The sequence below is a fragment of the Chiloscyllium punctatum genome, chromosome 5 (assembly GCF_047496795.1).
Source record: "Chiloscyllium punctatum isolate Juve2018m chromosome 5, sChiPun1.3, whole genome shotgun sequence".
Classification (NCBI taxonomy): Eukaryota; Metazoa; Chordata; class Chondrichthyes; order Orectolobiformes; family Hemiscylliidae; genus Chiloscyllium; species Chiloscyllium punctatum.
Window position 1 is genome coordinate 51,980,479 of NC_092743.1, and position 14,132 is coordinate 51,994,610.

The following is a 14,132-nucleotide window of genomic DNA, read 5'->3' on the forward strand; positions in this document are numbered from 1 at the left end:
AGATTTTTAAATTAACCCATACAGACATGTGATACCATACCTCTGACAGACAGAACTTGAAACTGGATCTTCTGGCCCAAAAGCAGAGGTACTACCTTGCGCCACAAGAAACCAGAGGTCTGGAATTAAATATTTTCTAATCAAGCCGTTCAGAATTGTCATTACATACTTCTGAAGCTGGTGGGATTTAAACCCAGACTTTGTGCTCCAGAGATTGGGACATCACCACTGCACTACAAGAGCCTCGAAGATCTGGAATTAAACAATATTATTATAACTTTAACCTTTTTGCAGTTATCAATGTTACAATACAGAAACAGACCATTCTGCCCTTCAAACTTGTTACTGTTCGATTTCCCCTTGCAGCAAGCAGTCTAATCTCACTTTTCTACTCACTTTCTGAATCCTCTTATGTTAATTCACAAGTAGCTATCTAATTTTAAATACTTTCTAATCAACCAGAGAGGACATTACACACTACTGAAGCAGATATGAACCCAGGCTTTGTGGTCCAGAGTTAGGTACACTACCATATCACCAGAGCACTAAGATCCAGAATGAAGATTTTTTTTAAAGCAACGTGTTCAGAGACGTTAATACACACTTCTACAGCAAGAGAGACTTGAACCTGAACCTCCTGGCTCAGCAGTAGAGACACAAGTGCCTATTGAGATCTGGAATTTTTTGTAATTAAGCTCTGGAATTATTAGTATTTATACAACTTGCATCGGGTACACTAGAATAAAGATAAATTCACACATTTTACTCCAAACAAGAATACAGAAATTATTTGTAAAATATTTGGAGAAATTTCATGGTAAAGCACCATCCAAAAGTAATGTGAGGGTAAAACAAGAAATAAAAAGTATTTTTTAAAAAATTATTTGGTAATAAATGACAACCAATTACTATTCCCCCCTCCTCTGCAGGATATTTTCTCCTAATGTTAATTTTTAAACCCTAATCTTACAACAATAACATCCCTTGTCCTACCAAGGTCAATTCAAAAGATCAGAAACCAAGTATTGTTGTTGAATAAATTACATGCAAGTCCAATTGGAAAAACATGGAACTGTTATTCATGGTGGTTTGTGAAAAATGAAATCTTAAATCTATGCTTATATCAAATTATTGATACATTATGACCTTCCCATAGAAGAAAAACATTATTTCTCACAAATATTTGATGGAAAGAAGTCTTGTTTATGGTAGGAAATATAGCCCATTTACCTGGCTCCTGTTTTAGATAAGCTAATACATTCTGCACCAAAAGCTGGTGTTTTTCCAATTGATAAATTGGTGTTGAATAGACACTATTCAATTGAGCTAGCATGGCACTTGGTGCGGTTGATCTAATAGCAATTGCTTTTACAATGCCTTTTCCAAATAAATAACATCTACCACAAAGCAACACCTGGTTGATCAATTTGATTACAAAGTCAGTTTTGCTATAAGAGGTAGTTCCGTTCTTGTGCAATCCCATGTTCGACAGAAAACACGTAATAGTGGTACCATTTAAACTAATAGGGCGGGAATCACATTATAACCAAAACACTCTTTAAAAGGTTCGTACTTTAGAAAGCGTTTCCAATTCGTCAATCTCGTCATAGCGAATTCGCATTAACAAAACACTCGTTATAGCAGAATGACCTGCACTGCTGCAAAGGTGAAGACAAAATAAAATCATCACTTTCAAGAAAATAATTCCAAATATCCAATTTCAGGCCTTTTTCCAATAGTTTTTTTGACACATTACTGTCAATTTTTTACGTCTTTACAACTGGGCTTTCACAAATGAGTGTTATCACTTCTCAGATTCATCTCAGCAGACTGCAAAACGATGCTATAACACTGCATGGAAAACATTAAAATTCAACTATTGTTTTCACATACATAACCAGGTGCTGATTACTCAGTTGGCTGGATGGCTAGTTTGCAATGCAGAGCAGCTTCAATTTTTGTATTGGACGAGATAACATGAAAGCTCCCCCTTCTCAACCTCACCTGAGGCATGGTGACCCTCAGGTTAAACTATCACCAGTCAACTCTCTGCTAACAGAGCAGCTTTATGGTCCTCTGGGACTATGACAATTTTACTTTTATACTGTAAACAGTCTCTCAATAGAAAGTGTAAGATATTCTTCATAAGATAAACACATAACAGTGTTACTATAATTTTGTTTTCCATTTTTGTAACTAATGCTTTCCCACCCCCGATTTCCTAATGGTATGAACCATTTTTTGACAAGGTGATACCTAAATTAATTTCTCACATAGCAGTCAACCAAGAGGAGAAGCATGATACAACACCAAATAACTCACCTTCCAACTTTCTCTCCCTGACATTTGTTTTACAAGGTTCCTTTGTTCCTGTTACTTCAGGAGGTGCTATTCTCTCTCAATCGTCAAGTTTCCAGCACATTTCAAATGACATTTCAAGTAAGAAAATTACTCATTTGTATTATTGCCTTGAACAAATACCCAACAATTCTTGTTTCAGATTTTTAGTTTTGTGCTTTTCCTTAATGACATCTTCAGTAATCAATATGACTGCCCTCAGCACGATTGTAAAAATAAAGACTTCCCTGGCCTTCTTGCCTTCATATATTTGAGAGAGATGTCAGGGTGCCAAAATATGTCCATTTTATCTAAGATATAAGAAACAGGAACTGAAGGAGGCAATTCGATCCTTCAAACCTGCTCTGCAGGTAATAAATTCACCAAATTCCTTAGACAGCTCCTTCCAAACCTATGACCATTACCATTAGGACAGGGAGAACAGATACATTGGAATACCAGCACCTACAACTTTCCCTCCAAGCCATTTACTGTCCTGACTTGCAAATATATTGCTGTTCCTTCAGTGTCATTGGGTTAAATACTGGAACTCCCGAACAGCACTTTGAGTCAAACCACAGCACAAAGAAATCATTGGTATAAGGTGGTAACTCACCACTACCTTCAAGGGCCACGAGGGATGAACAATAAATATTGGCTCAGCCAACAACACCTCCATCACATGAATGAATAAGAAAAATTCTGATGTTCCACCAAAACTCTCTTATTTCCCTCAGTACCCAAAATTATAACAACTTTTGCCTTAAATGTATTCAACAGCCAAATCTCCAAAACTCTCTGAATTAGTAGATTCCAAAGATAAACAACTAATTAAATGAAAAAAACTTCATTTCTACCCTGGTCTATGCCCCTCAATTTTAAAAAATCTCAATAATAATGGCAAGTATCTATATACTTCTTAACCACTTTATCTGCCTGTCCCGCTATCTCAAGGGACCAGTGGAGACACACCAGGCTCCCTCTGACCCTCAGTGCTTTCCAGGGTCCAACCCATTCATCGCGTAATCCCTTGCTGAGTTTCCTTGACCAAGTGCATCACCTCACACTTATCTGGATTGAATTTAATTTGCCACTGATCAGCTCATCGATATCCCCTGTAATCTAAGGCTATCCAACTCTCTATTTACCACCTCACCAATTTTTGTACTGTGAACTTGCTGCTCAACCCTCCTACATTCAAGTCTAAACCAATTATATATACTACAAACAGCAAGGGCCACAATACTGAAGTCTGCAGAATCTCAATAGATACAGACTTCCAGTCACACTTCAAACATGAGCCTTTGCTTCCTATCATTCAGTCAATTCTGGATTCAATTAGCCAAATTTCCTTTGATCTCATAGGCTTTCCCCTGGTCAACCTTTGCTATCAGTCTCCCATACGAGACCTTACTTTCAAATCGATCACATCCAATGAATTGCCCTCATCTACATACCCAGACACCTCTTTGAAAAATTCAAAGAAATTGGACAGACACGACCTCCTCTTAACACCACACTAACTATTCTTGGTGAATTCTTGTCTCTCCAAAAGGCAGATTAATGATGTACTTCAGAACTGCTTCCAATAGTCTCCCTACTACTGAAGTTAGAATGACTGGCCTGGAATTCCCTGCTTTATCCATTGCCCACTTCTTGAATAACAGTTTAAAAATCGAGCTAAACTGATGTCAAACCACAAGAGTTTTTTTGAAAAGGTGTTCTTGTATTTATTTTTACCCTTTTCTGATTTATAGGAAAATCAAATACGCAAGACCATAAATGCAACAACTCCAAAGTGCAGTAACTGAAAAAGCTTTACTCTGTCACTGGTCAAACCAAGGACTCATGCAGTCCTATACAGTAGTACAAACAGACTAGCTGAGATGATTTAGCAAACATCTGCAACTTAAAAGTAATTGTCCAGGTGGCCTCAGCAAACTAAACTTCACGAGCTGTGTATGAAAATCAAACATTCAATATAAATATAAGTATCAGGTTTGACACAAGTCAAGTTTTTTGTTGAAAAAAGCTCTCAACATAAATGCTTAGCATGAACAGAATGCAAGACCTGCAATGTAAGAAACAGTTTCAACTACAAAGACTATTTTGGACATTAATTTGAATGCTGACAACCAATAACCTTTGTATAAGCCATAAACAAACCAAACAGTAAACTAATGCATTATTAAACACAACAGAAATGGGGGCTTTGCACTCAACACACATCTTCCTGTAGCAGTTATGATTAAATTTGATGTTATGATTTCTTTGATTTTACAGAAAACATTTTTTTCTTTTAAAACATACATCTGTAAATTCAGTAGATTTACAGGGCTTTCCTAAATTGTGGCAGCTGTTATTTGGGCAAGGACAGTGCACCACGACAGCTATAATTTTCCTTTTCATATGGGAGGTTTAAAAATCCATCTATACACAGTAATTATAAAGCTGTAAACAGCTCATCGGGCTGCACACTCGCAAATAGTACCAGGCCTCCAAAACGGCCCAGTAATAAGATGCTGCAATATTCTACTTCTGTCAGCAGAGGCAGAGGAATCAAGGAATTCTCGGATCTTGGACCTTGTCAGCAAGGGGCGGGCGGGGAGACAACTACAGCTGACAGGAATTCAGAAAACATTTTAAAAACACCCAGAGAAAAATGCATTTCGTCAAACGGTAAAACTTGCAAACGCCGTTTTCTCTCTCCGATCACATCGGATGCCCTGGACTGTAATGCCCAACAGCACGAAGACCGAGAAAGATTTTGGCCAAAAGCGCTTGTGTACAAGTATTAAGACGTGCTGCTGCTGCTTCGTCATGGTCAGGGATACTTTGTGATTGCCAGGAGGGCAGCATGCATTTGGAATTGCAATGGTCCTTTCTCACAAACAACGACCACCCACCCCCACAAACCATCTCATCCTCCCGACTCGAAGACAGAGACCAGACAAGTATCCACTCGAGTCCCAAACACATACTAAACCCATCTCTCCCGGCTGGCCCAGGCCAACTCTCATCCATGTATCAGCAATTTTAAACAAAACAAACAGTCCCAGAGAGGGATAGCATGCTGCAAATGTCCACTGCTTTGACAATAAGTTTTAAATTAATACAACATATCTATTCTGCACAATCCGGATTGAGTGTGTCGGCTGGAAAGCCGGATCAGCAGCTAGCTCCATGTTCTCTCTCCCCCTCCCCAGACCTTTGGCCGGGGGTACCTCCGCAGGCTCAGGGGTCCGGGCCTCGGCCTCGGCCTCCTCCTCCTCCGCCGCCGCCTGCCCTGAGAGAAGGGGAGGCAGGGCCCGGCTTGCAGCCTCCTCCATCTCCATCACTGACAACTCCGGCAAGAGCCGAGACCGAGCGAGGAGTGGGCCAGGGGAGAACAACATCCAAACCGCAGACACAGGCAAACGGTCACCATTGGCAACCCGGCTGCCCGGGGCCTGCGCCGCTCACCTGTTTAAAGGCCTCCTCCTCCTCCCTGGCCCTGGCCCTGCCGCTCCGACTCCCCTTCACTCCCTGTCTCTAGGCTCCGCCGCGCAGCCCCGCTCGCCAATCCCCATCTCCGGCGCGGCACCGTCACCTCGTGAGTGCGCGTACGCACACGCACGCGCACCGCCCCGCCGGTCCGTGCCACGCGCACGTGAGGGCGGTGCTCCTCGCGCGTGTTGTCCAGCGACGCACAGAGTCACTGTGAGGGCAGCCCCAGCCCCAGTTCCAGCAGCGTGTCCGTGCTCAGGGACCCGGCCAATTGCGCTGAGCAAAAGGTGGTCAGGCCCCGACCACAAACATTCTCAGGCGGTATTGCCTGTTCGAGAAACAAAAGCGAAATGCCGGCGATGCTGCAATTCTGAAATGCAAACACAGAGGTGCCTCAGGTCCGGCATTTCTGTGGAGAGAAACTCAGTTAACGTTTCCAGTCCAGTGTGCCGTTTCTCTGATCTGCAGACTTTGCCACACGCACAACAAGTTGTGCTTGAAGGGTCGAGCAGATTAGGTGTTCGGAGATTTACGTGCTCTCTCCAACGCCTCCCGCCTGCATTTTAGTTCTCCCGACAAGCAAGGGACTCCCATGAGAAAGTTTCACGTCTTTGAGGACATCCGTAAAGGGTTTCTGATGACTTCCTGGAAGTCCCTTGCCACAATCACGTTCCGAACAAAGCAGTTACTTAAATCATCTAGTGTCTGGGACAATTACTCTATTAATTCTTCGCCCCCAGTATCAATATGCTGAAGATACAGGAATAACTATGATAGGCATTTTGTCAAAACCTGTCTGCAGTTGACTCATCCCCACAGCCTGCGCTCCAGTACTGACGTCTACCTACATCTGGAAAGCACACGATAAAAGTTTCTCTTTAGTGGCAAGGAGTTCAAAAACTGATAGAAGACTTATGCTGGTATCGTTGCCACCCCGACTACAACCACAATAACTTGCATTAAAAACCCCGTTGACTAAGCAAATTATCCTTAACAAGGTGCTTTATCAAAATATTTTTAATGCCTAACTAGAGGAAATATAAAAGCAGATGGCCATTCCAGACACTAACCACTCTCTGTAAAATTGCTCCTCTGGACCCTACTTTATCTTTTAACTTTCACCTTAAACCTATATCCTCTAGTTTTAGACTTCCCTAACATGGGGAAAATCTCTTGGCTTATCTAACGGGTGTCACAGTGGTTAGCACTACTGCCTCACAGTGCCAAAGACCCAGGTTCAATTCCTGCCTCAGGCAATGGTCTGTGTGGAGTTTGCACGTTCTCCCCGTGTCTGCGTGGGTTTTACTCCGGGTGCTCGGGTTTCCTCCCATAGTCCAAATATGTGCAGGTTAGGTGAATTGGCCATGCTAAGTTGCCCATAGTGTTAGGTTAAGGGGTAAGTGTGGGGGACTAGATCTGGGTGGGTTGCGCTTCAGCGGGTTGGTGTGGACTTGTTAAGCCGAGGGGCCTGTTTCCACACTGTAAGTAATCCAATCTAAAGAATTGTGAATTATCTACTCCCCTTTATAGACTTCTATAAATCCCCTCTCAGTCTATCCAACCTCTCTTTATAACTCAAACCTTCCAATCTGCATAGCATCATAGTAAATCCTGCCCTTGTCTGATCCACCAAAATGCAACACCTTGCATTTATCTAAATTAAACTCCATCTGCCATTCCTCAGTCCACTGACCCAGTTGATCAAGGTCTCACTGAATTCAAGGATAACATTCTTCACTATCCACTATACTATCAATCTTGGTGTCATCCACAAACTTACTAACCATACCTCCTAAATTCTCATCCAAATTATTTATATAAATGACAAATAACAATGGACCCAGCACCAATCCCTGTGGCACACAACAGGTCACAGATCTTCAGTCTGAAAAACAACCTCCACCGCCACTATCTGTCTTCTATTTTCAAGCCAATTCTGGATTTAATTGGCTCGCTGTCTCTGGATCCTGTGAGATTCAACCTTACTCAACAAGCTACCACATGGTATCTTGTCAAAGGCCTTGTTAAAGACCTTGTAGACAACATCTACCACATAGTCCTCATCTCGGTTTTTGATCATCCCCGCAAAAAACTCAATCAAATTCGTGAGACATGATTTCCCAGACACAAAACCATACTGACTATCCCAAATGACTCCTTGCCTCTCCAAATACCTGGAGATCCTGACTCCCAGAATCGCCTCTAACCACTCACCCATCACAGATGTTAGGCTCACCAGTCTGCAGTTGCCAGGCTTTTCCTTGCAGTCCTTCTTAAGTAATGGCACAACATTAGCCACCTTCAGGCACTTCACCTGAAGCGGCTGTCAATTATACAAATATTTTTGTCAGGCAGAAGATAAAGAAGCCTGAACGCATCCACTAGCAGTTTAAGAACAGCTTTTTCCCAGTTGTTATTAGACTGATGAATGGGCCCTCTAACTTCAAATAGTGCAGATGTTGCTAATGTTGATCTTGCCCAGCGCATGTTCTATGGGACATAACCTGCCTACCTCTGTTTAAGTTTCTTTCACCCTATGATCTGTATGTCCTTGCTTACTATAATCTTCCTGTACTGCTTGTAAACAAAACTTTTCAATGTACTGAAGTACATGTGACAATAAATACATCAAATTAAATCAAGCTGGAGGCCCTGCAATTACCTCCCCAGCTTCCCACAATGTACTGGGATACACTTCATCAGGTGCTGGAAATTCATCTACCTTAATGCTTTTTAAGGCTTTCAACACTTCATCTTCTGTAATATAGACTCTCTTCAAGACATCACTATTTATTTCCCCAAGTTCCCTAGCTTCCATACCTTTCTTGATGGTAAATACTGACGACAAATACTTATTTAGGATCTTACCCATCTCTTGCAGCTCCACACATCAACAAAGTTGTTGATCTTCAAGAGGCTGTATTCTCTCCCTAGTTACCCTTTTGCCCTTCATGTACTTGCAGAATCTCTTTGGTTCCCCTTTGCCTTATCTGCCAAATCCATCTCGTGTCCCCTTTTAGCTCTCCCAAATTCTTTCTTAAGTATCCATAAAAACCCTCTATACTCCTCAAGGAATTCACTTGATCCCAGCTGCCTATATATGTAATATATCTCCTTATTTTTCTTGACCAAAGCTTCAATAGCTCTTGTTATCCAGGGATCCCTACTCCTGGCGGCTTACCCCTTCACTCTAATAGGAACCTGAACCCTCATTAACTCATTTTTCAAAGCGTCCCACCTACCAGCTGTCCCTTTACATGCAAGCAGCCTCCCCCTATCAACTTTGAAAGTTCCTGTCTGAGGCCATCAAAATTGGCTTTGCCCAATTTAGAACTTTAAATTGTTGAACGGACCTGTCTTTTTCCATAGCTATTTTAAAACTAATGTAATTATAGTCTCTGGTCCCAAAGTACTTCCTCACTAACACTTCCATCACTTGCCCTGCCTTATTTTTGTCAAGATTTGCCCCTTCTCTAGTAGGGTCAACTACATACTGCATGAGAAATTCTTCCTGAATACAATTAACAAATTTCTCTCCATCCAAGCCTTTAATACTATGGCAGTCCCAGTCAATGTTAGGAAAGTTAAAATCCCCTACTTTACAACCCTGTTATTCTTGCAGCTATCTGCAATCTCTTTACCTGTTTGCTCCTCAATCTCCTACTGACTATTGGGAGGCCAATAGTACAATGTTATCAAAGTGATCTCCCTCTTTTTACTTCTCAGTTCTACCCATATAGAATCAGTGGACAAATCCTCAAGAATGTCTTCTCTCAGTGCTACCATGATGTTTTCCCTAATCAAAAACACAACTCCCCTTCCTGTCTTGCCTTCCCTTCTATCGGTCCAATAGCATCTGTACCCCGGAACATTGAGCTGCCAGTCCTGACCCTTCCTCAGCCATGTTTCTTTAATAATTATAATATTCCAGTCCCATATTTTCAACAGTGCCCCAAGTTCATTTGCCTTACCTGTCGGGCCACTTGCATTGAAATAAATGCAGATTAACCCAGACTTGCATTGCTTCCTGCCGTGCTCATGTGTGCCCTGTCTTGTAGTCAGATTGTCAACACTGCCTTTATTATTTAATTTGCTTTCATTATCCTCTGTACTGTCCTCAACCTTCTCTTTCAACTCCCTACTGCTTTGGATCCCATGCCCTTGCCAGACTATTTTAAACCCTCCCAAGTAACTCTCGCAAATCTTCCCTCCAGGATATTGGTCCCCAGTGAAGAAAGATAGGAAGACAGCAAAGGAGTTTTGGGAGGAAATGCTTACAAATAAGACAACTGAAAACACAACCACCCAGAAAGAAGAAATATGTAAAGTATATCACCACCAACATCACTAATGAGCAATGGACGAGCAGCATTTTCTGCTCTGTTTCCTCAAGGATGGGGAGTTTTTGCAACTGGCAACACTTTGGTGCTACACATTAAATTTTGCAAGGTTCAACCATTCATCCAAATCCAGGAGTATGTTTCAATGGTAAGGTTGTTTGTCATACATTTGTGTGTGTTTCTCTTGGCTGAGTCACCACTTTTCTCCATTATGATAACCACCTGATTTGCAGATTGCTTTAATAGAATGAGTTACAGCAGCTGTCCTTGCTTCCCTCTCAGTCTTTTATCCCCAGGAAATATTGGCAAAGATCTTTTTGTTCAACCACATGCCATGAATGAGGAGTCACCTTCTTCACACCAGTAGGATTTGAGGGTCAGAACATGGCCTCTGTGGCATATGAAAGCCCACAGCCTCCAAGTCCTCTGGTGCTGATCCTAATGAAAGCAAAAAGGGATCTGAATGTTTTGATCATTCCTGTCCAAATCCATGAGAAGATCAATCTGTTCACATCCACAAGCAGGTCATTGGAGATAATCACTAGGATCCAAAACAGTCTCTAGTTATGGATGTTCAACTGCTGCAGTGTCTTAGTCATTGCACATTTCAGACAATTAACTTTCACATTTGGAAACAAGGAGCTCTTCCCTCAAGAGGTGGTGTGGTGGTGCCGAGAGTGTTTGATATTTCTTTCTCCTCGGAAGCTAGTGGTGCACAATTGGACTCAGTTGAGCAGGTGAGATTTAGGGTCTTGATTTCATGTGGAAATGCTAGCTCTTCTTCCAAAGGATTAAATCATATTGTCATGCATTTGTTTTATTATCTCCTTTTTGCTAGTTTCCACTTTGAGAGAATAGTGCCTTTCCTGCTGGATTAAAAGTAGTGTAGACCTCTGTTACTGTTAAAGTTCAACTCCTAATCGGATTCATTTCCTGACTCATTCACTTCAGCTATCTAGGAGCTGCCACATCTGAAGCTGATCTTCAGTGGATCTCATTTCAACACCACTCACAGTTCTAACAAAGGTTCACTGGATTTAAACTATTAATGCTGTTTTTCTCTCAACAGGTGCTGTCAGACCTGCTCTGTTTCTGCCGCATTCTCTGTTTTTGTACACTAAGAGTCTGTGGAATTTGTGACCTAGAAATGCATTGACATTGAGTACGTTATATTGGTACAAACAGGCAGCTTATTATCCAATATGGTAAGGAGCGTGGACCTACACACTACGTGCTTGTGTATCCCTCTCCAGACTGAGGAAATTTGAAGTATCCAGGACTGTACCAAGAACAGGCATTATAGCACCTTTTTATGTGCAAATAGTATGATATGGAGCCATATTTGACAAAGAATGAATCAATATGACAAAGTAAAGAAGGATATTCTGTTTCCACTAGTGGGTATGGCAATAACTAGGGGTCATAATTTCAAGATTGTCAGCAAGAGAGTTAGAAGTGAGATGAGGAGAAACCTACTTACTCAAAGTATTTTAGGATTTGGAATTCATTGCCGTGGATATTGGTGGCAGTGGAGTCCCTAGGAGGTTTCAGAGCAGAGCTGGATGTATATTTGAGAGTGTTGAATTTTGAGGGCTATGGAGACAAGGTCGTAGAATGAGACTAGGTGGGTGGTTCTTTCGGGAGCCGATAGTTTCTCTACCTCAGAGCCAGGCAATTCAGGTTCAAATCCTCTATTTTGGATACTTAACATAAGAAGATGGCCCTCTTATGATGCAGTGGGTGTGTCCCTGCTCCCCTACCAGGAGACCTAGGTTCAAGTTCCTCCTACTCCACATGTGTTTAATAACATTGCTGAAGACGTTGTTTAGAAGAATAGGTTGAATTGTCTTCTTCTTTACTGTAAAATTCTATGATTCCACATCCTTAAGGGGATGTTTGCGGTTGCAGTTGGTGGGTGCTTAAACTAATTTGTCATGGGGTTGGGTATTTGGATGGAGGTACAGCAGGAATGCACAGACAAGTATAGAAACAGACCAAATTAGTCAAGGCACAAGGGACTCAGCAAGGCTGGATGGCATTTATTTTAATGCAAGGAGTTTTGCAAGTAAGGCAGATGAGCTAAGGGTGTTGATTAATGCATTGATTTGAGATATTATTGTTATCACAAAGACGTTTGAAGGAAGGCTTAGGACTGGCAGCTCAGTATTCCAGAATACAGAATCTTTAAGTGCGATGGGGTTGTTAAAGAGAAGTTGGGGTCACAATGTTAATCAAGGTGTTAATTACTGCAGTAAAGAGGGATGATATCTTAGAGAACTACTCAATAAGGCTACATCTGTAGAACTTAAAAACAAAAAGTGGCAATCACTTTGCGAGGGTGTATTATTGAGGCCCCAAACAAACAGGCAGAGATAGTAAGACAGATATGTAGGCAAATCTCAGAGAGGTGTGAAGATGGTAGGGTAATATTAGTAGAGGATTTCAACTTCCTTAGTATTAACCGGAATGCACAATGTCTAAAAAGCTTAGAGGAGGCAGAATTCTTAAAATGTTTTCAGGACAGTTTTTTTTAATCCAGTACTTAGAAAGCCATACAAGAGAGGGGTGGTGCTGGACTTAATTTTAGGGAACAAAGCCAGGCAAGTGATAGATGTGGCAGTCAGGGAGAATTTGATAGTGACCAGCAAGGTACAAGGTAATTGTGATGTTCTGCAGGAATCGTTGCAAGGTTAACTGTTATTTGTCATTTACATAAATGATTTAGATGAGAATATAGGAAGCATGATGAGTAAGTTTGTAGATGAGATCAAATTTTGTGATATAGTGGACAATAAAGAAGGTTACTTAATACCATGGGATCTTAATCTGCGGGGAAAATGGATGAGGAAGCAGATGGAGTTGAATTTAGATAAATGTGAAGTGTTGCATTTTGATAAGACACACCAGGGCAGGACTTACACAGTTAATGGTAGGGCATGCTTACCTTCACAGGCTCAGGTACATAGTTTCTTGAAAGTGGTGTAACAGATAGAAAAGGTGTTGAAGAAGGCATTTGGCATGCTTACCTTCATTGGTCAGAGCACTGAGTCTAGGAGTTGGGACATCATGTTGCGGCTGTACAGGACAATGGTGAGGCCACTTTTGGAGTATTGTGTACAGTTCAGGTTGCCATACTATAGAAAGGATATTATTAAATTGGAAAAAGTATAGAAATGATTTATAAGGATGTTGTTAGGACTGGAGGGTTTGAGTTATATGGAGAGTCTGGAAAGACTGGGACTTTTTTGCCCTGGAGCCTGGGATGCGAGAGGTGACTTTATAGAGGTTTATAAAATCATGAAGGGCATATTTAAGGTGAGTAGCAAAGGTATTTTCCCTAGAGTAGGGCAGTTCAAAACTAGAAGGCGTAGGTTTAGGGTGAGAGGACTGAGGGGCAACTTTTTCACACAGAAGAATACGATTACATTAGAGAGGGTACAGAAGAGACTCATCAGGATGTTGCCTGGCCTGGATCAATTCAGCGATGAAGAGAATCTAAATTGCTCTTAAGGATTGTTGCTCTTCAGGTAGAGAAAGCTGAGGATGGACCTGATTGAGATATACAACATTCTCAAGGAATAGACAGACGGCATAGATTGGGATAAACTATTCCATTTAGCAGAGTGGCTAATAACCAGGGGGCACAGTTTTTAGCTAAGGAGCAGGGGATTTGACAAAACATTTTGCCACCTGAAGAATGGTAGAGGTGGGAGCCCTCAAGTATTTAGATGAGCACTTGAAACGCTATAGCAAAGAAGGCTATTGGCTAACTGCTGAAAAATGGAATAAAGATAGATGGATATTTGATTGACAGCGTGAACACAATGGGCCAAAGGACCTCTTTTCATAGAACTCTATGACTCTGACTCTAAAGGACCTTTGGCAATTCTGACCATTAGAAGAACATAATTAGCTATGTGTTGTTTGAGTGTAACCACTCCACAAACACGCTGTATTGTTATGAGGCAT

The 14,132-nt window shown here is 41.5% G+C and overlaps 1 protein-coding gene across 2 annotated transcripts in view; it reads right to left on the reverse strand.

Moving 5' to 3' along the window:
* Nucleotides 1-6,423, reverse strand: part of LOC140477078 (NEDD4-like E3 ubiquitin-protein ligase WWP1) — a 151,972-nt gene extending 145,549 nt beyond the window's left edge. Inside the window, exon 1 of one of the 2 annotated variants that reach the window (XM_072570304.1) lies at nt 5,800-6,423. The gene's annotated coding sequence lies outside the window, so the exon portion shown is untranslated. The remainder of the gene's footprint in view (nt 1-5,799) is intronic. The other variant, XM_072570306.1, reaches the window with a different exon arrangement.
* Nucleotides 6,424-14,132: the final 7,709 nt, after the last annotated feature.